The following is a 24,718-nucleotide window of genomic DNA, read 5'->3' as shown; positions in this document are numbered from 1 at the left end:
TTCAATGTTGCTGGCAGAAACTAACTCCTGGCACAAGAAGTCAGGTAGGTGAGAAAGAGATCACTGGGGGAAAGTAAATTGCCCCAGAAAGACAGACTTTTTGGTACAAAGATCCTTTATTCACACATAACAGTCTTTAATTTTATGAACATCAAAATCAATACCTGAAAAGTTCACTAGTTAGATATTTGGAAGTTTTTAAAATACAAGCCACCACCAGATTTTTTGTATTTGACTTAGAATGCTTTTTAGATTTCTTACAATATTTAGTAATTATGAAGAAATTTAGTGTTTTTTACTTATATCAGCAACATAAAAACTGCTCAAATTTGATTCCTTACATGTTCAGGAATCAATTTTTCTTTGGTTTATTCATAGCCATGGTAGTACATGTATATTTACTCTGCAATCAAAGGCAGTAATTGCCTTACAGAGATCTTAAGCAGAGGTCCTCAAAGAAAATACTATATCTCTTATAAGTTAAATTATTTCTCATACAATGCTTTCTTATCAAAATTAAGATAGACTCTGTGAGAGGGATAAAATATGAAGTCTGTTTAGATATCCTGCTTCTCATGAAGGTTAGCAACTACATGGGAATGCTAAAGACCATCTGTAAAAAGCTTCTCTTTTACCAACAAGAAAACTGGTTTTCAAATTTCCATACTTTCCAGTTAGTGTTAAAGTATTAGGAGCACACCATTTTGCATATTATATGTGTTCAACCGTAGCATAAAATGACTTTTTTATTGTGAAATGGGTATTCAAACCATATTTTAATAGAAAAATATATGGCCATTTAGGAAAAGGAAAAGATGACGTTCATCTTTTTAATAATAGAGTTTTAAAATAACTCCTTTTTTACTGAACATGGAAATAATACGTGTTTTTTGCAAAAAAAAAAAAAGAAAAGAATTTGGGGAAAATATAGCAAAGTAAAATGAAGTTAATAAAAACACTAATAATCTAAATCCACAATTATTAACTAAGACTAATTCATTAATTTGTCCAACTGGGAGCACATCATATATACTGGTTTATATCTTGGTTTTCTTAGTAATATCATCCCAATTATTATAATAATTACTAAAATGTATAGTACACTTACTGTATGCCATGTATTTTTATAAGTACTTTGTATATTATATCTACAATATTTATTTGTATATTTAATCTACACAACAAGCCTACAGAATAGGTAGGTACCATTTATTGATAAGAAAATTACATTTAGAAAGATTAAATGATTGAATAAATTGACCTAGATGTAGCAAAAGATGATAGAACTAGAATTTGAACTAGATAGTCTTTACTCCAGATCCCTTGCTCTTAGCCACTCTCCTTTTCAGATAATGTAAGCTTTTTCTTCATTTAATAACTGTTCTACAAAAAATTGGGATTTGTCAATCACTGAAAATTATTAAAAACCTATGAGTAATTTAATTTCCCTATCATTAAACATTTAGGTTATTTCCTATTTTCTATCACATTCTCTTTGTATAAATTATTATGTATACTTCTGATGATCACTTTAGAAATATTTCCATAAAATAGAATAACTCACACAAAATTGTGAAGTCTCGTATTACATATCACTAAATTACCCTCTTAGAATATGTACAAATTTATATATTTGTACTATCAGTTTATGAGATTGTATTTCCATTAATCATTATTAATCTTATGAATCTGGTAGATGAAAAAATATATTTTTATTGGCATGCTGTAGAATATTAATTTTTAATCTTACCAATCTGGTAGATAAAAAATTGTATTTTTATTGGCATTTATAGAATAGTTAGATTAAACACTGTTCTTGAATTTATTCAGTTTTGTTTCTCCTTTTATAAACTGCCTGGGTTTTTTGTTTTGTTTTTGTTTTTGGCTCAGTAGCTGTTCTTAAATACTGATTCTAACCACAAAGAGGAGTGTAAAGAATTGGTTGTCAATAAATAATTTTGGTGAGGTCAAATTTATGTTTTGGCTGTATCATTTTGACACATAAACCATTCATTTTCTCGTTTCTCAAACTCAAGTGACATACTAGTACTCAATTATTTTATCACTCATGCTCTTAACAACACAGATCAAGCCAAAAACTATATCCTGAATCAAAGGCATGAAGTTAATAAAATACAAACACGTTTCTTTCTAATAATTTAGTTTTTCCCTTTGTGAGATTTTTTTCATAGCTGATGCTTGATAGTTTATGTTCTAGCTATCCTTTTCTTATGTAATGTTCACTGTTAAACAATTTACAGATAGAAACTTATTGAACTTCAGTAATTTAGAGCTAATGGTCTATTCATAGATATAAGCCCTGGAAAATAATGTATAATTAGGACATTTCATACACTGAGCTACTATTAGCAGTCATTTTAAAAAATACCAAATATAAGCTTTTACACAATTATTTTGCTTGGCAAACTCATTTTTCTATATAGGAATTCCAAAGGAGACCTTATTCTAGCATGCAATTAATATAAATTATTTCTGATTATCTAGATATTGAAACCATTTTATAAACTTCTCTGACATGTAGAGCTCAACTTCCTCTTAAGTGTTCAAGACAACCTATTTTTTTTAGTTGCCTATAATATGCAAACCATTTCAGAACCCAGAGTTTTTTGGTAAGTGAATTAACATGTGGTTTGTATTTTTACATGGAAACTGTATGTATAAATGGTTTTCAACCAGGGTAAATTTTGGTTCCCCAGGGGACATTTGCAATGCCTGGTGACATTTTTGGTTGTTACAGTTGGAGGTTACCTAGTGATATCAGGTGGGTAGAGCCCAGGGATACTGCTAAACATCCTGTAGTGCATGGGACAGTCCCTACAACAAAGAATTATCTGACCCAAAATGTTAATGCAGAGATTGGAAAAACCCTCATGACATAATATCATTGAGTACGCACTAACTGCCAGGTTGTGCTGGAGGCTGCGGGTACATGGGTAGAAAATTATGATCTTACCGGTTAGGAAAGTTACATTTCATTGTAAAACAGAAAGATCTAGATTGTTAAATGATAATTTAAATGATAATGAGATTTTTTAAATGTTATTATATTAACATATAATAATGTTATATAATTGTTATGTTAATATAATAACATATTGTTATAAGAATATATAATTATTGTGCTGTGGTAATTTTATGTGTGATAAGTATATGACATATTTAGGAACAAAAATTCTACCTGAGGGACTTACTTAGTTTTGGGAAACTTTCAAAGAAGTGGCAAGTGATATTGGCATTGTTTTTGCTGTTGTTGTTGTTATTCCTTACCTTTTATTTAATTTAAAAAAAAAAAAAAAAAAAAACCACAAATAGTATAGTTACAGCATAATGGATTTTCAAAAGCTGAACATATCCATATAACCATCCAGATCAAGAAACCAGAATATTATCAGTGTCCCAGCAAATGGTCCTTGTTCCCCCTTATAGTCACAGCTCAATCCTCAAGTGTAACTACAATTTTGACTTTTAGCACTATAGATTACTTTTTTTTTTTCAAAGACAGGATCTCCCTCTGTCACCCAGGCTGAAGTTAGAATTACTTTTGTGTTTTACCGAACTTTGTATAAGTGGAATCATATAATATGTAATCTTTTGTGTCTAGATTCTTTTGTTTAGTGTCATTTATGTAAAATTGATTCATAATATTTCATGTTGTTCATTCTCATAACTATATTGTATAATACAGTTATATTTATTAACTCATTCTACTATAAAGGCACAATGGCTGAAACCATAAGTTGACCAGTAGGTCAGTTTGGCTGTAGTAATTTAGAACTAATTTAGAACTAAATTACCTAATTAAACTAATTTAATTTAGAACTAAATTAGTTTAATTTAGTTCTAAATTACCAATAGGTAGTTTTGAGGGAGTGACAAGAGACAGCTGGGGAAAATAGGTAGGATCAGATGATGGAAGATACCTTTGTCATATTAAAGGCATTTGGATTTTTTTTCTAGTAGGAAATGAGATTTTTCAAAAGATATCAATCAAGAGTAAAATATAACGAGACTTGCATTTTAGAAAGATCATTTTGACAGCAAAATAGAATGGCTTGAGTGGAAGCAAGCTTAGCTATAACATCAATCAGGAAGTCATTGGAATAGTTCAGATAAAACATGCTGAGAACCTAAATGTAGACAGTGCAGGTGAGGATAGAAAGGGACCTACGATTTTCTCTGGATAGAATTAATAGCACTTTTGGAATAACTGAGAATAAGGATTGCAAAGACTAGTTTTCTGAGCCAACCTTCAAAGCCTGTGGGTGTTACTAAAGTGCAAAATGTGTGCAATAAAGAAAAAGAATAGAATTTAATGTTAGAATTTCAAGTTTAATTCAAAATAATTTTCAAATGTATCTTTAATGTTTGAACTTACAGAAAAACATCTATCATTTGCTGAGAATACGTAACCTAATAAAAATCTTTACAGAGAATCTGAAGGAAACTTGATAATGGTCTAGACTAAAGATTAATAATACTGGCCACTTGTTTGTTTTCATTTCAATTTTTAAAGTATGGCTTTCTTTTTTGTTGTTTCAGGATTTCACTCTTGGCACATTTTGCCACTATTAAGGTAGTTTTCAGTTAAGAAGGGAAAAAGATTGTGTGTGTGTGTGTGTGCGCGTTCTCCTGCGCACACATTGACACACTAAATGCAGAAGTTGAGAGAAGAAAGGAAAAGGGGAGTTAAAATATTACGTATGGATGAAAAGGAAGAAAATTTTTTAAGTAGAATGAACTTAGTTCCCTGTTATTATTTCTGGGTGAGGAAATTGCTCTCTCTTTTTATTTTGTTTGTGCATGCATCCTAAGGAGAATAAAGGCAGTAAGTCAGAAAGTTCCCCCATAGTCACTAGGTGATAGCTTTATTTCAAAGATGTATTGTTTTCTGTCTGAGACAGTAGTCAAGCTAGTTGTCTCTTTATGACCTACAGAATGACAGCAATTAGCTTCTGATAAAAAGAATAGTGCTTATCAATGTTTTCAAAGATGAAGAATTCTGACATAAAAAAAATTAGTGAACTCTCATTAGATAGTAATTACACCTATTGTGTATTCACTAAATCAAATATATAATGCTTTTTAAAATTATGATCAATTCTGAAAGACTTTTAGATGAATTTGTATCTTATTATAACATCTATATTCATCAAAAGCTCTAATACACATAAATGAGAGTAATTTATTCATTGTATAATCAGTGCTTTTTGCATTAATTGGAGAAAGGCTTCTAATTGCTCTGATATACCTCAGGGTCTGTCCTCCACAAATGAAGAACCACAGGCACTTGATTTTTTTGTTTGTTTCTGTTGCATTTGGGGAGCAACTGTATTAGGTCCAAATTTCAAAAAATTCTAAATTTTATGCTTTTAATTAATGAATTTATTGTAGATTTTAAAAAATCAAGTAAAGGGTAATCTTTATGCTAATTTACTTTGAAAATGTCAGATTTTGAAAACAACAGACCAATGTAACACGGAGTAAAGCACATCTGCATTTTTAATTTTTAGGAAGAAATATGGATTCCTTTTCTTGTCGCATTTATTACTTAAAAAAAATAAAAGTATGCCTGATAATCTTCAACACAGATTCAAAGGTGAGAATACTATGTATTAGTCTGTTATGCTGCTAAAAAGGGACATACCTGAGACTAGATAACTTATAAAGGAAAGATGTTTAACACACAGTTCCACATGACTGGGGAGACCTCACAATTGTGGCTGAAGGCGAATGAGGAGCCACGTCATACGTAGCAGCAGGCAAGAGAGCTTGTGCAGGGGAACTCCAATTTAAGAGACTTATTCAATACCACAAGAACCAATGAGGGAAGCACCCCCATGATTCAGTTATCTCCACCTGGTCCCTCCCAGGGCATCAAAAATTTAAAGAATCAAGGAGCTACCTTGGTTTGTATTTGCTTCTACTTTTTTTCATCAGTTTTATCAAAAACAGATTTTGGCACTGTATTTTTACCTCCATAATTTGAGTTTTTACTCAAGGATCCTTGAGAGTATTAAAAGCATGGCAATTAGCTAGAAGCAAGAGTTCTTTTACTATTTTGCCATTAGTTTATCTGTCATGTTCCTTATCATATCATTTTATCACCAAATGAAGTCCTAAAATCAACAACTGAGAAACTTTTAAAAGTACTTTGATATCATCTTGTATTCAATCAAGAAAATATCGAGACTTTACTAGTTTTAAGTGAGAAAGAATTAAAATGTATTAGTTACAGCAAAGATTGAGTCCCTTAATCCAAATATTTGTTAAAATCAAAGAACAATGTAACCTAATCATTGCAAATCATTCTTATCTAAATGTTGCCATCACAGGAATAGCCAGATATTATTAGTGTAATCTTCAGTCTCAATACACTTCAGTCATGAGTCCAGTAACTTAAACCTTATTTCAAGTTCACATCCCTTTTATCCCAAATAATGGAAAAATGGGAAGAATAGTACCCTTTCTTTTCTGTCTAAGCTATTAACTGCATATGCCTGAATGGAAGATGACAGCAACTATAATATGAGACACCTGTTTTCCCAGCGAGAAGATCCATAAATGGGAGGATTATCCATCTTAAATGTACATACTTTTAGCAATTTAGATAAAATAGTGAAACACTTAGGTTCACTAATTTAAAACACAAATATAAATTTAAAGCCACATTGAAAATAGTATATTATTACGCCGGGCGCGGTGGCTCAAGCCTGTAATCCCAGCACTTTGGGAGGCCGAGATGGGCGGATCACGAGGTCAGGAGATCGAGACCATCCTGACTAACTCGGTGAAACCCCGTCTCTACTAAAAATACAAAAAACTAGCCGGGCGATGTGGCGGGCGCCTGTAGTCCCAGCTACTCAGGAGGCTGAGGCAGGAGAATGGCGTGAACCCGGGAGGCAGAGCTTGCAGTGAGCTGAGATCCGGCCACTGCACTCCAGCCCGGGCGACAGAGCAAGACTCCGTCTCAAAAAAAAAGAAAATAGTATATTATTTAGGACAACTGATTCTTTTTCATGGCAAGTGTTTGAAAGATTTTATGCAAAGTCTCAACATATGCCATTACATCAATGTCTTTATTACCATTGCCAGAGTCTAAGTAATTTAAAAGTTTTCCATGCCATATCATCCTTTGTCTAACAGCTTTATTGAGACATAATTTGCATATCATACAATTCATTCATTGAAAGTATGTAATTCAATGGTTTTTGGTATATTACATTTATTTTTTAATTTTGGCAAAATATATGTAGCACAAAACTTGCTATTTTAGCTTTTTTTTTTTTTTTTTTTTTTTTTTTTTTTTTTTTTTTTTTTTTTTTGAGACATAGTCTTACTTTGTTGCCCAGACTGGAGCACAGTGGCAGGTTCTCAGCTCACTGCAACCTCCACCCCACAGATTCACCCTCCTGCCTCAGCCTCCTGAGTAGCTGGGATTACAAGTGCATGCCACCATGCCCAGCTAATTTTTGTATTATAATAGAGATGGGGTTTCACCATGTTAGCCAAGCTGGCCTCAAACTCCTGACCTTAGGTGATCCGCCTGCCTCAGCCTCCCAAAGTACTGAGATTACAGGCGTGAGCCACTGTGCCTGGCCCTACTTTAGCCATTTTTAAGTGTACAGTTTGTTGGTATTAATTATATTCACAATGTTGTACAGTTATCACCACTACCTATTTTTAAAACTTTTTCATCACCCCAGAAACTCTGTAACCTTTAAGCAATAACTCCTCATTTCTTCCTTCCCATAATCCCTGGTAACCTTTAATCTACTTTCTAACTTTATAAATTTTCCTATTATAAATATTTCATGTAAGTACAACCACACAGTAATTCTCCTTTTGTGCATGGCTTTTTTTAGCCTAATGTCTTCTTAGTTCATGCATGTTGTAGTATATATCAGAACTTTATTCCTTTTTATGCCTGAATAATATTCCATTGTATGTAATACCGCAATTCATTTATCCATTCATCTTTTGATGGACACCTGGGTTGTTTTCATCTTTTGGCTATGGGGAGAGTGTTGTTGTGAACATTGGCAACCAAGTATATTTTCAAGTTCTTGCTTTCATTTCCATTGGTTAAGAACTTGGGAATGGAAGTGCGGGATCATATGGTAATTCTGTGTTTCACATCTTAAGAAATTAAACTGTTTAAGAGTTTTATAGTTTTAGTTCTTATACTATAGATAAAGAACTATAGTTCTTTATACTGTAGATCTATTTTGAGTTAATTTTTGTATGTGGTATGAGGTACAAGTTCATTCTTACTGCTTAATTATGAATATGCGGAACTTAAAATTTTTCTATTTAAAGATATTACTGGAAATGTTATTCCAAGCCTCAAGTACCCATTTGCCTAACATTAGTACACTTACCATTTTCTTTTATCCTGTAAAGATATCCTAACATTCACAATATAACCACATACAATATTGCTTTTTATTAATTATTTCTGACAGGCATCTTTTATGTCCAGACAACACTAGTATTGATGATGAGATCTTTTAGGCTTGTGGGCCTTCATCAAACAGTACTTTTTGACTAAAAAAAGTGAATTCAGTATAATATGCAAGGCCTTATAAGAGTTCAAATATAAGGTAACTAACTTTTCTTTGCTGATGAGTAACTTTGGTTTAAAAAAATAATTGCCTTATGGAAGTTAAGATACGGGAACATGGATTTGATTTTGTGCTATTCATGTATATTGGAGGTGATCTCAACTTTGTGCTAATTCAAGCAATTTATATTTCCAGCTAAAAATAGACTTTAGAATTTGTAGAAAATGCATATGCCAGTGTTGCATCCTGAAATTGTTGTTTGTCTCCAAATTAAAGTGAAAAGTAATTCAGTAGAGAAACACCTTGATTCCCCATATCTGTCAGTTGATAAAGTAGCCATTGCAGAATTCTATAAAAGAGAGAAGGAAGAGTGAGATAGTAGAAAGAAGAGTAGGGTTTATGAGTTCAATTAAAACTTTAAAGAACAGATAATTCCTGTCTTTTTTCCTCACTATTTAAATTGTATCTAAACGCAGGATGAAGAAAACATCTGAACTCAATCTATAAAGATAACAGAACCTTCATACCAAAGTGAAATAAAAATAACAAGGAGACTATAGACCTAATCATATGTGAAAATATATGTAGAAATATTAATATGCACAAACTTGATATAGCATCAAGTTTTTTCTAAATGTACACTTCTTCCTAGGCAAAATTGATTTTAAGAATTCAAGAACAATAAATTTTAGACATCCTTTAATTTCATTTTTATCATTATTAGGTAAATCACAAAAGATTATATGGTCATCTTGATGTATGTCAAAAAGACGTAAAATTCAGTGTATTTTTTTCCTGTTAAGGATACATAGTAAACTAGAATTAAAGAAAAATTTTAAACGTAATAAAATGTGTTTATCACAAAAGCCAGCAAATACAATAAAGCTGAAACACTGGATAAATTCTTACTAAAGTCAGAAAAAAGAGAAAGTCTCAGTCACCATTATTTGTTTGAGAAAGTCCAACCAGCACAAACAGTTTGGGCAGTCAGTAATATGTGTCAAAAAGTTGAATGTAATGATACAATTACACAGAGAGATTATATTATATGACGGAAATACGAGAAAAGATATGAAGAATGAAATGAGAAGGTCCAAAGTACATTATATCAGAGCCCCAAAAGGAAAAAATAGAAAGAATAGAGAAAAGGCAATGATCAAAGAGATAATGACTATAAAGTTTACAGAACTAATGAAAAAAACACAAATCCAGAAATCCTAACAGTACAGTGTATCTCAAGAAGGAGAAATAAATCTATTTCTGAACACATGGGAATGAAATGTCAGAACTAAAGTAGGGGAACTATTGAAAGTAACCAGAGAGAAACAGCAGATCACTTACATAGAAATGACAGCAGACTTTTCAACAACATTGGAATAAAACAGACAATAGAATATATAAAGCATTGAAGAAAATAATGAGAATTGTTTATTAAGCAAAATATCTTTCAGGAATAGAGATAAAGAGAGAGTAAAGCAAGTTGGCCGAATAAAAGGCTCCCCCAGTTATACCCTAAACAGGAACACAACTATCCACAGAAGAAAAGCATCTTTATCAAAACCAAAAAACAGATGAGCAGTTATAGTACCTGGTTTTAACTTCATGTTGCTGAAAGAGACACTGAAAGGGATAGGAAACACGGTCTAAAATTACTAGTGCCACCTCTCCCCAATCATACCCCGGCAGCAACTGGCTGCGTGGCATGGAGAGAGAATCTGTGCATTTGGGAGAGGAAGTGCACAGTGATTGTGAGACGTAGCATTGAACACAGTGCTGCCCTGTCACAGCAGAAAGCAACACCAGGCTTAATTCCGCTGAATGCTGCCCATAGAGGGACCATTTGGACCAGCCCTACACAGAGGGAAACCACTCATCCCTGCGATTGGAACATGAGTTTTGGCTTGGCTAAAGTCCTTTACAGCCCAAAATAAATTTGAAAGGCAGTCTGGGCCACAAGCACTACAATTCTTGGGCAAGTCCTAGTGCTGACGTGGGCTCAGATCCAGTGGGAGATGGGGGCACATGACCTACTGAGACACCAACCAGGGCAGCTAAAGGAGTGCTCGCACCATCCCTTCCCCAGCCCCATACCACATAGCTCACAGCTCCAAAAGAGACCCCATGCTTCTGCTTGAGGAGAGGGAACAGTGAAAGGGACTTTGTCTTGCATTTGGAAACCAGCTCAGCCACAGAAGGATAGGACACCAGGCAGAGTCCTGAGGCCCCCTTTCCAGGCCTTAGCTCCTGGACAACATTTCTGAACACACCCTGGGCCAGAAGGGAAACTGTTGCCTTGAAGGGAAGGACTCAGTCCTGGCAAGATGCATCAACTTTTGACTGAAGAGACCTTGAACCCTCCAAGGTCCAGCAGTGATATCCATATAGTATGCCATGTGCCTTAGGTGACCCTCTGAGACATGCTGGCTTCAGGTGAGGTCCAGCACATTCCTAGCTGTGATAGCTACAATGAGAGACTCTTTCTGCTTGAGAAAAGCAGAGAAAAAGTAAAGGAGACTTTGTCTTGCACCTTAGGGGAGTAGAGCACCAAGTGGGCTTTTGGGGACCTGATTCTAGGCCTTGAACCTTGGAGAGCATTTCTGAACCTGTCCTGGGCCACAGGGTAGTCCACTGTCCTGAAGAGTGAGTCCCATGCCTGGCAGCATTCACCACAGACTGACTGCAGAGCCCTTGGGCCTAAAGGGAACATCAGTGGTAGCCTGACAATACTCCCCTTGGGTCTGTTGTGGTGGTGGCCATAAGGTGAGGCTCCTCTGCCTGTGGAAAATAGAAGAAAGAGTGGGAAGGACTGTGTCTCATGATATGAGTGTCAACTCGGCTTCAGTAAAGTAGAACACGAGGTAAATTTCTAAGGTTTTTTTTAATTCTAGTCCCTCGCTCCCAGATAGCATCTCTGGACCTACCCTGGGCCGTGATAACTCAACACCCTAAAGGGAAGGACAAAAGAGCCTGTCTGACTTCACACCTGTTGATCGTACAGCCCTAATGCCTTAATTGAACATAGACAGCAGCCAGATAGTGGTTATAGTGGGCCTTGAGTAAGACCTAGTGCTGTGCTGGCTTCAGGTCTAATCCAGCACTGTCCTATTGGTGATGGCCACTGGGGTGTTTGTATGAACCCACCATCCCCAGCTCCAGAAGCACAGCACAGAGAGAAACTCCATTTGTTTGGGACAAAAAAAGAGAAGAGAACAAGAGTCTCTGTCTGATAATACAGAGAATTTTTCTGGACCGTAACCAAGACCACCAAAGTGGTATCTCTGCAAATCTGCAAGAACTATAGCATTACTGGGCTTGGGGCCCAAGTCCCTTCAAATACCTGGAAAGCCTTTCTGAGAGAGACAGGCACCAACAAGCCCAGATTGCAAAGGCTAATAAATACCTAACTCTTCAATGCCAGAAACACTGACAAACATCTACAAGTATCAAGATCACCCAGGAAAACATGACCTCATGCAACAAACTAAATAAGCCACTAGGGAATAAGCCTGAAGAAACAGAGATATGTGATCTTTTAGACAGAGAATTCAAAATAGATATTTTGAGGAAACTCAAAGAAATTCAAGATAACACAGAGAAAGAATTCAGAATTCTGTCAGATAAACTTAGCAAAGAGATTGAAATGATGTTTTAAAAGAAACAAGCAGAAATTCTAGACATGGAAAATGCAACTGACACTCCCAAGAATGCATCAGTCTCTTGATAGCAGAATCGATCAGTCAGAAGAAAGAATTGGTGAGCTTTAAGAAAGACTAATTGAAAATACACAGTTAGAGGAGACAAGAAAATATAAAAGGATGAGGGTACGCCTACAAGATCTAGAAAATAGCCTCAAAAGGGTAAACCTGAGTTATTGGCCTTAAAGAGGAGGTAAAGAAAGAGATAGGAGTAGAAACTTTATTCAAAGGGATAATATGAGAGAACTTCCCAAACCTCAAGAAAAATATCAACACTGTGCAAGAAGGTTATAGATAACACTAAGCAGATTTAACTTGAAGACTACCTCAAGGCATGTAAAGAATTAAACTCCCAAAAGTCAAGGATAAAGAAAGAATCTACTAATAGCACCAAGAGAAAAGAAGCAAATGACATACAACGGAGCTCTACTACATCTGGCAAAAGAGATTTCAGTGAAAAACTTACAGGCCAGAAGAGAGTGGCATGACATATTTAAAGTGCTGAAGGAAAAAAACTTTTGCTCTAGAATAGTATGTCTGGTGAAAATATCCTTCAGGCATGAAGGAGAAATAAAGACTCTCAGACAAACGGAAGCTAAGAGATTTCATCAATACCAGACCTATCCTTCAAGAAATACTTAAGGGAGTTCTTCAGTCTTAAAGAAAAGGATGCTAATGAGCAATAAAAAAAAAAAAAAAAAAAAAATCATCTGATGGTGCAAAACTCAGTGGTAGTAGTAAGCACCCAGAAAAACACAGAATATTTTAAGACTGCAATTGTGGTATGTAAACTACTCTTATCTCAAGCAGGAAGACTAAACAATAAACCAATCAAAGATAATAAATGCAACAACTATTCAAGACATAATAAGACGTAAAGAGACACAACAAAAAGTTAAAAAGCAGAGGGACACAATTAAAGTGTAGCGTTTTTATGAGTTTTCTTTTTGCTTATTTGTTTCTATATGCAATCGATGTTGTCATCAGTTTAAAATAATGTGTTATAAGATAGTATTTGCAAGCCTTGTGGTAACTTCCAATCAAAAAAACCTACAATAGCTACAAAAAATACATAAAGCAAGAAGTTAAAACATACCACCAGAGAAAATCACTTCCACAAAAAGGAATACAGGAAGGAAGAAAAGAAGGAAGAGAAGACTTCAAAACAACCAGAAAACAAGAAACAAAATGGCAGGTATAAGCCCTTACTTAATAATAACATTGAATTATAAATGGACTAAACTCTCAAAAGATAGAGTGGCTGAATGAATGAAAAAAACAAGACTCAATGATCTGTTGCCTGTGAGAAACACAGTTCACCTGTAAAGACAGACATAGACTGAAAACAAAGAGATGGAAAGAGATATTCCATGCCAGTGGAAACCAAAAAAGAGCAGGAGTAGCTATACTTAGACAAAATAATTTTCTAAACAATAACTCTAAGAAGAGACAAAGTCATTATATAATGATAAAAGGGTGAATTCATCAATGGACCCAATGCTGGAGCATACAGATATATAAAGAAAATATTATCAGAGCTAAAGAGAGAGAGAGATTCCAATACAATAATAGCTGGAGACTTCAACACCCTACTTTCAGCATTAGGCAGATCATGCAGACAGAAAATCAACAAGGAAACATCAGACTAATCTGCACTATAGAACAAATGGACCTAATAGATATTTACAGAACATTTTATCCAATGGTGGCAGAATACACATTATTCTCCTCAGAACAGAGATAATTCTAAAGGATAGACCATATGTTGGGTCACAAAACAGGCCTCAAAACATTCAAAAAACTGAAATGATACCAAGAATCTTTTCTGACCACAATGGATTAAAACTGGAAATCAATAATGAGGAATGTTGGAAACTACACAAACACATGGAAATTAAACAAGATGCTCCTGAATGATCAATGAGTCAATGAAGGAATTAAGAAGGAAACTGAAAATTTTCTTGAAACAAATTACAATGGAAACACAACATACCAAAACATATGGGACACAGCAAAAGCAGTATTGAGGGAATTTTATAGCTATAAGTGCCTATATCAAAAAAGATGAAGAAATTCAAATAAATAACCTAATGATGCATCTCAGAGAACTAGAAAAGTAAGAGCAAACAAAACCCAAAAAAGTAGTAGAGGAGAAGAAAGAATAAAGATCAGAACAGAGATAAATGAATTTGAAACGAAGAAAATACAAAAAGAACAACAAACTGGAAAGCTTGTTTTTTGGATAGTTAAGCAAGACTGACAAACCTTTAACCAGAATAACTCAGAAAAAAGGAGACAAGATACAAATAAACATAATCAAAAATGAAAAAGGAGTCATTACAATTGATACTGCATAAAGTCAAAGAATCATTAGTGGCTACTATGAGCAACTATATATCAAAAAGTTAGAAAGTCTGTAAGAAATGGACAAGTTTCTAGACACAACCTATCAAGGCTTAACCATGAAGAAATCCAAAACCTGAATAGAGCAATAACAGGTATCAAGATTAAAGCTGTAAAAAAGGTGTCCCAGTGAAGAAAAGCCTGAGATCCAATTCCCTGCTGAATTCTACAAAACATTTAAGAAAGACCTAATACCAATCTTACTCAAACTATTCCAAAATATTAAGGAGGAGGGAATACTTCCAAACTCATTATATGAGACCAGTGTTACCCTGATACCAAAACCAGGCCAAGACATGGAAAAAAAAAAAAAAAGAGGGGTGGGGGAGGGAGGGAGAGAGAGAAAAGAAAAGAAAAGTACAGGCCAATATCTCTGATGAATATTGATGCAAAAATCCTCAACAAAATACTAGCAAACCAAATTCAACAATACGTTAAGACCATTCTCATAACCAAAAAGGATTTATGGCAAGCATGCAAGGCTGGTTCAACCTACTTGATACATCATACCAACAGAATGAAGGACAAAAACTATATGGTCATTTTACTTGATGCTGAAAAATCATTTGCTAAAATTCAGACTCGCTGCATGATAAAAATCCTCAAAAAAACTAGTTACAGAAGGAGCATCCCTCAACATAATAAAAGCTATATGCAACAGACCCACATCTAGTATCATAGTGAAAGGGGAAAAACTGAAAGCATTTCCTCTAAGATCTGCAACATTACAAAGATGCCTACTGTCACCACTATTATTCAACATACTACTGGAAGTTCCAGCTAGAGCAGTCAGACAAGACAAAGATATAAAGGGCATCCACATTGGAAAGGAAGAAGTCAAATTATTGTTGTTTTCACATGATATGATATCTGGAAAAAAACTAAAGACTCCACCAAACAACTGTTAGAACTGAGAAGCAAATTCAGTGAAGTGGCAGGATACAAAATCAACATACAAAAATCAGTAGCATTTCTATATGCCAACAGTGAACAATCTGAAAAAGAAAAAAACAAGTAGTCCAATTTACAATAGCCAGAGAGAAAATTAAATACCTAGGAATTAACTTAAGTAAAAGATCTCTATAATGAAAACTGTAAAACTGATGAAAGAAATTGCAGAGGACACCAAAAACTGGAAAGTTATTCCATGTCCATGGGTTGGAAAAATCAATATTGTTAAAATGTTCATACTACCCAAAGCAATCTACAGATTCAATGCAATCCCTATCAAAACACCAATGATATTCTTCACAGAAATAGAAAAAATAATCGTAAAATTTATCTGGAACCACGAAAGACCCAGAATAACCAAAGCTATCCTAAGCAAAAATAACAAAACTGGAGGAATCATATTACCTGACTTCAAAGTATATTATAGAGCTATAGTAGCTAATACAGCATGGAACTGACATAAAAACAGACACATAAACCAATGGAACAGAAGAGAGAATCTAGAAATAAATCTGTACACCTACAGTGAACTTGTTTTTGACAAAGATGTCAACAACATGCACCCAGGAAAAGACAGTCTCTTCAATAAATGGTGCTGGGAAAACTGAATATGTATATGCAGAAGAATGAAACTAGACCCCTATCTCTTGCCATACAAATCACAATGGATTAAAAACTTAAATCTAAGACCTCAAAACTATGAAACCATTACGTGAAAACATTGAGGAAACTCTCCCGGACATTGGTCTATGCAAAAAATTCTTGAGTAATATCTCATAAGCACAAGTAAACAAAGCAAAAATGGACAAATGGGATTACAAATTTAAAAGCTTCTGCACAGCAAAGGAACAATCAACAAAGTGAAGAGAGAACCCACAGAATAGGAGAAAATATTTGCAAACTAGCCACCTGATGAGGGATTAATAATCAGAATATATAAGAGACTCAAACAACTCTATACAAAAAAGATCTAATAATCCAATTAAAAATGGACAAAAGGTCTGAATAGACATTTCTCAAAAGCAGATGTACAAATGGCAAACAGGACTATGAAAAGATACTCAGCATCATTGATTATCAGAGAACTACAAATCAAAACCACAATGAGATATGATTTCACCCCATTTACATGGCTTTTATCCAAAAGACAGGGCATAACAAATACTGGTGAGGATTCGAGAAAAGGGAACCCTCGTACACTGTTGGTAGGAATGTTAAGTTAGTACAACCACCATGGAGAACAGTTTGGAGGTTTCTCAGAAAACTAAAAAATGGAGCTACCATATGATCCAGCAATTCCCCTGCTGGATATGTACCCAAAAGAATGGAAATCAGGGCCGGGTGTGGTGGCTCACGCCTGTCATCCCAGCACTTTGGGAAGCCAAGACGGGCATATCACCTGAGTTCAGGAATTCGAGACCATCCTGATCAACATGGTGAAACCCTGTCTCTACTAAGAATATAAAAATTAACCGGGCATGGTGGCGCATGCTTGGAATCCCAGATACTCGGGAGGCTGAGACAGGAGAATCACTGGAACCCAGGAGGTAGAGATTGCAGTGAGCCGGGATTGTGCCACTGCACTCCATTCTGGGCAACAGAGTGAGACTCTGTCTCAAAAAAAAAAAAAAAAAGTGAAAATCATATTTCCAAGGAATATCTGCACGCTCATGTTTCTGGCAGCACTGTTCTCAATAGCCAAGATGTAAAATCAACCGAAGTGTCCATCAGCAGATGAATGGATAAAGAAAATGTCGTACATCTACACAATGGAGTTCTATTTGGCCATAAAAAAGAATGAGAACCTGTTATTTCCAACATAGATGAAACTGGAGGTCATTATGTTTGTGAAGCCAGGCACAAAAAGACAAACTTCACATTTTCTTACTCATTTGTGTGAGCTAAAAATGAAAACAACTGAGCTAATGGAGATACATAGTAGAAGGATGATTTCCAGCTGAGGATGGTAGTGAAGAACCATCTTTTATATTTAATAGTTAGAAATATAACTACTAAATATAAAAAGTAGTTAGAAAAAAATGAAAAAACCTGGAGTTGGATAGCACAACAGGGTGACTGTAGTCAATAATAATTTAATTGTATATTTTAAATAAAAAATATAATTGGCTTGCTTGTAACACAAAGGATAAATGCTTGAGGGGATGGATACTCCATATATCATGAAGTGATTATTATGCATTGCATGCCTTTCTTTATCAGAGTGTCTCATGTCCCCCCGAGATGTATGTACCTACTGCATACCCAGGAAAATTGAAACTTTTTCAAAATTTTCAAGCTAAATTATTCAAGAAGATTACAAAAAGTCTGATAGTCTCTGGGCAATTTGTGTTAATACAAAAAAATAAAAAACAGGAAAGAAAACCCTGAGAGATCAGGACATAACATACTCTTCATAAGGATATGAAGCATTTCTTTGTTTTCAGTGCTTTCTTAGAAACAAACCTGATTAGGTATAGAAGAAGCCTATATATGTCCTTATTACAGTGTTGAGTAAAATGTCAGTTTCCATCTGTCCCACTTATTGTTCCTCCTTTGGATACCCTCTTCTCTTGTATACTTAATTTTTATTATGTGAAAAGAAATGGAAGAGAGGATCTGAGTTTAGTCTATTCATAATCATCTCAATATAAAATAGTATTGCCTGCTTACAAAATCTTTCAAGTTTATTTTGTAAGCCTAAATTTTTAAATATTTTTTGTTGATTAATTCTTTTTTTTTTTTTTTTGAGACGGAGTCTGGCTCTGTCGCACAGGTTGGAGTGCAGTGGCCGGATCTCAGCTCACTGCAAGCTCCGCCTCCCGGGTTCCCGCCATTCTCCTGCCTCCGCCTCCCAAGTAGCTGGGACTACAGGCGCCCGCCTTGTCGCCCGGCTAGTTTTTTGTATTCTTTAGTAGAGACGGGGTTTCACCGTATTAGCCAGGATGGTCTCGATCTCCTGACCTTGTGATCCGCCCGTCTCGGCCTCCCAAAGTGCTGGGATTACAGGCTTGAGCCACCGCGCCCGGCCGATTAATTCTTAAGTTTGGTTTGGCTCTTTTATAACCTGAGACACTCTTAAGTGTATAACTTTGAAAGCATAACATTGGGTTAAAATGAACATCAAGGTAACATCAAAGGAGGAAATGCTATAAATGTGCAGTCTCAGTAGTGTTTTTACATATGTGTGTGGGTTAGTGGGGGTAGTCATTTCCACCCATTCTGACCAGGTAATTAAATGTGGTTGATGCCAGTAGATACAACCAGTTTCTTCTACCCCACTCCCACCAGCTGCCCTAATAAAGTCACTTTTCAGTTGCCTGTTGTCCAAACCTGAAAAACAATCCCAATCCTAGGGTGTATAGTATCATTAACTATAGTCACCATGTTGTGTATTAGATTTCCTGAACTTTTTCCCCCCATATCTACATATCAACTTTTGAAGAACGGGAATGAGTAACTTTTTTTTTAACGTAGGTTGAAAGACATATGTAGCCAACATTCTACCATTAATGAATACATACATATTCCATATATAAAAATGCTAACAATCCGTAGGAATATCAATATTCTCTCATCTTTTCCTGGAATGAGATACAAAGTAGTACTGTTTATATAAGTGGAATATGAAGATAAGTATTCCCATGAAAATCTCTTATAAAAAGTGATTTGTTCACCTGAGTTCCCAAGTTTTATGGTTTGATAATTTAATTATCAAATTAATGTTTAGATAAAAATTATTGGAAAATAACGTGTAAAGAGAAAAGTTGTGATGCTAAGGAGTGTTCACTGCTATGTACTTGAGTTGGTTCTTGAACAAGGGTTGGGATCTGAATGTTAACAAATACAGTGAGATTTTTCATAGTTAAGGTGAGAAAAACTTGAAAATCTTTCAAAGACATATTAATCTCAGTAAGCCCAACAACCACTTTTTACCCCAGCATTGAAATAAATTCTTTGGTTGAATTAGGTAAATTGGTTGGCATGCTTTATAAAGAGGAATAATTACCTTTAAACATTAGAACCTTACCTGGCACAGCAATTCATTAACCATTGGAACTGAATTAAACTGAAAACTACCAACTCAGACACCATTTCATGCTCACTGCAAAGTATATGTTCATTGAATGGAATGGAAAACAAAATACCTGCAGTGTGTAAATTTGTACTCTTTTCTTCCTGTGTCCTTCCTACCATGGTACTGTCTCCTTTGACTTTTCATCACAACCAGATCTTATTTAAATATTGTACAATTTGAACAGGAAAAAAAAATAGGTCTTCTTCTCTTCACATGAAAAGTTATCTGCTTCTTCCAAGAATTGAAGAAGATGTAAACATTTAAGAAGATTAAAACCCCAAGAAAGATGTTCATTAGCAATAAGATAATATCTCCCAAGTAAAAGTGAGATGCCTTTTACAATACCTTGATTTCCAGATTGCATCTTCTCTGTCTTTGTAGCAGTAGTCTTTGACCATTTGGTCATATTATTATAAGTTGATGTGGTTATGATTGGTTGAAAGTTGTTTGTAACTAAAATAAAAATAAAATCTGTAAATGAATGATTTTAATTAATTAGACTAAATTCAAGACTGCTCTTACAATAATGTGACTTTTCCATTCTGCTCTGTTTCTTGAATGAGAAAAAAGTAGATTTATAACAAGTACTTCTTGAACATCTTTGGGAGTTTGTCGTGGATGTAACTTTTATCTACTACATGATGTCCCAAGAAAAATATTTTAAGGATACCTACTCTGTACCATAGAATACTTATAGGAGCAGCCTCAGAATTATTAGTTTGTTATAACCCTTTTTAAAAATGTAAAATGAAATTAATGTGTTTGTCCTTTAATAAGCAAAAGTCAGGAAAATGTAACTGGCTGGCATTAAACTGGCTATTTTTACCTAATTTATCTCCTCACTAAATTCTCTTCTCATAGGAGCAGTGTCAGAATTGTTAGTTTATTATAACTCTTTTTAAAAATGTAAAATGAAATTAATGTGTCCTTTAATAAGCAGAAGTCAGGAAAATGTAAGTGGCTGGCATTAAACTGCCTATTTTTACCTAATTTATCTCCTCACTAAATCTATATTCTGTTCTGATGAAGGATTGTCACATTTACATCAATCTACAAAGTTGAACATAAAGTGATTATAAAGATAAGACCAAATGGTCCATATTGTCATTAGTCTACATCATTCCTTCCATCAGCAGTATGTTTTTCAGAGTGTGGTCTTCTGACCGGCATCAGAAACGTCACCTGAAAACTTGTTCGAAATGTAAATTTCGAGGCACCTAGAAATTCTGAATCAGAATCTCTGGAAGTGGGGCCCAGCAATCTGTATTTTAACAAGGCCTCTAGAAGATTCTGATGCACACTAAAGTTTGAGAAACCCTGCTCTAATTACATCTCACCTTGATAACTTAACAAAGTTATTAACAGTAGTCATTAGCTGGTATTTCAAAGATAGTCTTTGTTATTTAAGATTATTTAATCAGCAGAGGGCACTGCAGTAATTGTGAGGAGGAAATTTTAGGCAATCTACCTACTCAGGTTACAAGCACATGAGTACTAATGCATAAATTTGTCTGCTCTGTTAGTAAAATCTTGTCTATAAAAATAAGTGAAAGCACTATACTAAGTGATTTTGACAGAGTCACTATACATGTAAAGTATTTCTACACATTTAGATTTATCTATTATATATTCTTTACAGTTTTTTTTAAAACAGAGTCTCACTCTGTTGCCTAGACTGGAGTGCAATGGCACAATTTCGGCTCACTGCAGTCTCTGCCTCCTGGGTTCAAGCATTTCTCCTACCTCAGGCTCTCGAGTAGCTAGAACTGCAGGTGCATGCCACCACGCCTGGCTAATTTTTGTATTTTTTAGTAGAGATGCTGTTTCACCATGTTGGCCAGGCTGGTCTCAAACTCCTGACCTCAAGTGATCCACCCACCTCGGCTGCCCAAGGTGTTGGAATTACAAGCATGAGCCACCATGCCCAACCATATGTTCTGTACATTTTTAAACATCATTGTCTGTTAGCAATATCTTTTTTAAGGTCATTTTTCCTATGAAGTTAAAATATGAACAATTTCATCAACAAGGTACCTGAATTACTGAATCATTGTTTTTGACACTGTTTTTACAACTTAGCAGTCTTTTAAGCATCTTTCTGACTTTAATGTTATCCTCAAAGTAGCAAGAAAAAAAAAGATCACAATTATGTGATTTTTCACAGAAGGTTGCAACTTTCATATTGGAGAAATATTTAGACGTCAAAGATAAATATTTTGTTTAAAAAGAATAGCTAAATCCAATTAAACTTTTATATTTTAGACCTACTAGTTCAGAAATACTGACACCTGAAGTAAGACTATAAATTTCTACCATCTTTCAAGGAATAAAAGAATTTGGTAACTAAGTTAATAATGTATAAGAGGGAAAAAGAACTTTAAGCTAGTTAAGGAAAAAATGGTTTCAGACTTTTAATGGCATCTTTTTTGCCATTGATAATGAATAGTCTGTTGATAATGAATACTTGTGTTATCTGTTCATTAACAGATACAGATAACCTTTATTTGTCTATATTGTACTAGCATATGTGATTGAAAGTGATAAAGCTACATTCTTCAAACCATTCTTCTGTTCAGATTTTCTAATAAACAGGTATCTTTCTCTTGTTATATTTGTAATTAAGTTTTATTCTCTTATTCTTTGTTTTCTAGTTGCATCTCCCCATTTATGGTTTACAGGTCTTTGTACTCAGCTCTTGCTCTCTTGTCTATCTTCCAGTCCCCATCTCATTCAGCTGCCTGCTCCCTAGTTTAGATCCCTAATTTCATTATTCTACTTCCTACCTGGCATTTGCCATGCTCTTGCATCTGGGTTCTTGCTCTCCATTCTCTTTTTTCTAGTCTTTGGTTCTCTACTACTGTTTGCAGGTAGTTTCTGGATTTTTGTATTATTTCTATTCTCTAACTGATATGTGCAGAACTGCAAGGATGTAAGAAGAATTGGAAAGTAGAAGCATAGGAAGAACTAACATGTATTGAATACCTACTCTATGCTAAGTGATTTATCATTTAGTTCTCAGAGCCCTCATATAAGATGTAGGTATGTTTTATTATTACCTCCATTATATTCATAAGTACTCTGGAAATAGGTTAAATATTTTTTTCTAATTCACATAGCAACTACGTAGTAAAGCCAAGTTTCACATATAGATTGGTTCATTTATTCCTTCACTTCTTTATTCAACAAATATTTGTTGAGCATATACTATATGTTGGGCTCTTAACTAGATGCTGAAATAGATCCAGCTCCTATTGTTATTGACCTTAACTGTGTAGTGTCATTGTCTGACATCATAGATGATGATCTTTTACTACATCAAACAGCTTAAGAAGAAGAGAAAATGAAAATAGAAGGGTTCTAATGTTTTATGTAAAATGTTTGATACAAATGTGAGCAAGAGTGTATTTGTATATTATTTAGGAATACCCTATTGAAAAGATCAGTTTGTATCTAGTATAGAGAGTCTGACATCCATCCACCTACCCCAACCAACTCACCACCATCAGCATCAATGCCTTTCAGTGGCATCACCATGATATATTTTTTCTTTTATGTTCTAAAACATATAAGGTTTGTGTCTGTCTATATGGCCAAATTCTTTAGAAGATCTTCAGAAAGAATTAACTTTCCTGCCTGAATTATATTTAGAGAAAGATGAAGAACTTTGTAAAGAATACAGTCAGCCCTGCAGAACCCCTAAATACTGTATTTTCGATCCTCACTTGATTGAATCCACAGATGTTGAACCAGCAATATGGAGGGCAACTGTACCTACACTGATCCATCCATCTATATATTTTTATACCCTGAAAAATATTATGGCTTACCCAAATACTAAATACAACAGAATTTTTAAAAATATAAATGTGAAGAGTAGGACAGAGAAAAATCAGATGAAACTAAAGATGTGTTCAGTAAGCCTACTGAAAGGTGTCCACAAATTAGTCTCTGTTCTCAAGGATAACTTGATTCACAAGCATTGTAATTTAAAAACAAACTGGTAACATAGAAGAGTACCCATTCCTAGTTATGATACTTGAGAGGAAATTTCTCCTGTAGGTTCTCCTAAAGACCAGAATGTAATGTGATGAACAATCCAGATGCTTCCTAATGTAAATAAAAGTTTGAGCCAGTTTATTGATTCTGATTTCATACCACAAAAGCAAAGCCCAATAAAACAATTCTATAAAAAGTGAAATAAGGCATTCAGAGTAGATCACTCTCCAGTGGTCTGGCAAAATCCAGTGGTATGTTTTAGAGGATTTAGAAAAATTAATGAACCGCATCTCTTTTAGGCAATTCTCACGTATCATTTGTCAATTGAGTTTTTCATGTGCTGGGTGACAGTGAGCTTACATACTCTCTGAGGTTTGTTTTATTCACTACTGTAACATCAATACCTCAGATACTACCTAGTACATAGTAGATGCTTAATAAATATTTGTTATTTAAATGGATAAATGTTGTGCTTTGAAGTATCAATTTTAAGTGAAATACTCCCTCTCAGCTATCTGTTGATATTTCCCTTCATGTCCCTAAATAAAGTGTGCTACTATACTTTGGAATATATCTTCTTTATGTGAAGCCCCGAATTTCATTAAATGTCAACCATTGCTTATATAACTTTTTCAAGCAAGTAATGAAATAAATATTAATGCTATCCAAGAAGTTTCTTTAATATTGTTATCAAGAAAATCCCCTTGCTTGATGTTGAGGGCTCTAATTTTAACATCCCTGAGAAGTTGTAAACCCCCATAAAGCAATTTATAACATAGAACTAGTGTTTTATCTTGGTAAGTGTCAAAATCATAACAGATAGATTGGCTTTAGAAAATAAGTAATAAAGATTGGATAATGACATGGATGAAGCTGGAAGCCATCGTTCTTAGCAAACTAACACAGGAACAGAAAATCAAATACTGCATGTTCTCACTCGTAAGTGGGAGTTGAACAATAAGAACACATGAAATTATCCATTTCTTCTAGATTTTCTAGTTGATTTGCGTAGAGGT

General features: G+C 34.5%; 1 protein-coding gene across 1 annotated transcript in view; it reads left to right on the top strand.

The window, feature by feature from the left end:
- Window positions 1–24,718, top strand: part of GPHN (gephyrin) — a 728,696-nt gene that overhangs the window by 365,739 nt on the left and 338,239 nt on the right. The window lies entirely within an intron of this gene.

The sequence above is a fragment of the Piliocolobus tephrosceles genome, chromosome 6, assembly GCF_002776525.5.
Source record: "Piliocolobus tephrosceles isolate RC106 chromosome 6, ASM277652v3, whole genome shotgun sequence".
NCBI lineage: Eukaryota > Metazoa > Chordata > Mammalia > Primates > Cercopithecidae > Piliocolobus > Piliocolobus tephrosceles.
This window is presented reverse-complemented; position numbering and strand designations above follow the sequence as displayed.